Below are 1,473 nucleotides of genomic sequence, written 5' to 3'. Positions count from 1 at the left end.
GCATTGGATGTGCTGTACGAAGAAGGATTTCTATTGACCCTTTTTCCATAACTATAAATCACCACATTCAAAAACTTGATGTTTGAAACTGTTGGAAGGCAGTTTGAGGGTATCAGTTGAATGCCAAGAGTTTGGCTCTGATAAGGAAAAGGGGACTTTAGGCCTTTGGTTCTATTCCACCATCATGAAAAGTACAAAAATATAGACTTGTGGACTTCATATTATCATCCAATTATGTGCCACCTTTTGTCCAAAATAGTTTTCAAAGCTGCTCACAGTTAGATTTAAGAAGTCAATGATAATTCAAACGGTTATTAAAATCAGCCATGGATTCTGTTTCTACACCTGTCTGAGCAAGAGAGCTTTGACTCTTGAAGGCTTGTCACCCCCCAAATGGTGGTGGCCTCTAAGATACTACTGGACTGGAATCTAACTGCTCTGCTGCCAACCAACACAGCGACCCTCTGGAACTAAAACCAACAATGGTAAACATACAAATGTGACAAGTCAGCTGTGTAAAATTGGCAACGTGGAAGCCAGCGGTGCCTGCCTGATAAAAAAGAACTGCAAAACTGGAAAAATGCAAGTGCTAAATTGCTGTAATGGTGCTTAATAGAATGGAATACAATAGGATTCAGAGCCCACAATCTACAGGCTACACAGAACTGCTTTATTCGAATGTGCTGATTTGAAGGCAAATAGTCGAAAGGGCTAAGTCGAAAGGGTTCTTAGCAGCTGGCATTTAGCCCACGGAGGCCTGTGGACACCTGCACATGTTGGAGGGCTTCCAGAACTCTGGGGAGCAAACGGGGGGGGGAGCCACTCTGGATTGAGGCAGCCCTTCTCCCCACCCTCTCACAGCAAGGGAGGGAGGGCTGTTCTGTACTGCTCACCCTCCACTGATGATACAAATAAAGTTGTTTCATCCAGACTACTGTTTTGAGCTCCTGTTTTAAACAGTTCCCATGAGCCTCTTTGTTCCGGAGTCTCCTGCCAAGGCCCCTCCTTTGAGCTGCCCACCGCCCAGGTCCCGTCTCTTTCCGCCTCACTGCCAGTGTTTCGGAACGCCCTCCTACAAGAACATACCGAAGGGCCACTTTGCAGTTTGCATTCCGTTAGAAATCAAAGGCTGTTCTTTTTAGCAGGGCCTTTGGCAGTGAATTTCTTTTTCTTTCTGTCTAGCGGACAAGAAGGGGAGGAAGTTGACTTGGGACATCTCAGGACGTTTAATAAAGCAACCAAGTTGTTTTCATAATTTGCTGGAAAGATGTAGAAGCAGGCCTGTAGCTACAGTGTGGCATTTTGGGGCCTGGCCCCCTGACTTCCTGCCAAGGCCCCCTGACTTCCAGGGCCGGGCCGAGGTTGTCCTGCGCTCTAGGCGAGCACAGATGCCAACCTCCTGGTGGGGCCTGGAGACCTCTCCACTAGGCTGGGAGGAGGGGGGAAGTCCCTCGGCTTGACCTCTCCCCCCCC

Source organism: Gekko japonicus, unplaced genomic scaffold (assembly GCF_001447785.1).
Source record: "Gekko japonicus isolate JY-2015 unplaced genomic scaffold, Gekko_japonicus_V1.1 scaffold4349, whole genome shotgun sequence".
Classification (NCBI taxonomy): Eukaryota; Metazoa; Chordata; class Lepidosauria; order Squamata; family Gekkonidae; genus Gekko; species Gekko japonicus.
The sequence above is the reverse complement of the archived record's forward strand: the minus strand, read 5'-3'. Positions refer to the sequence as shown.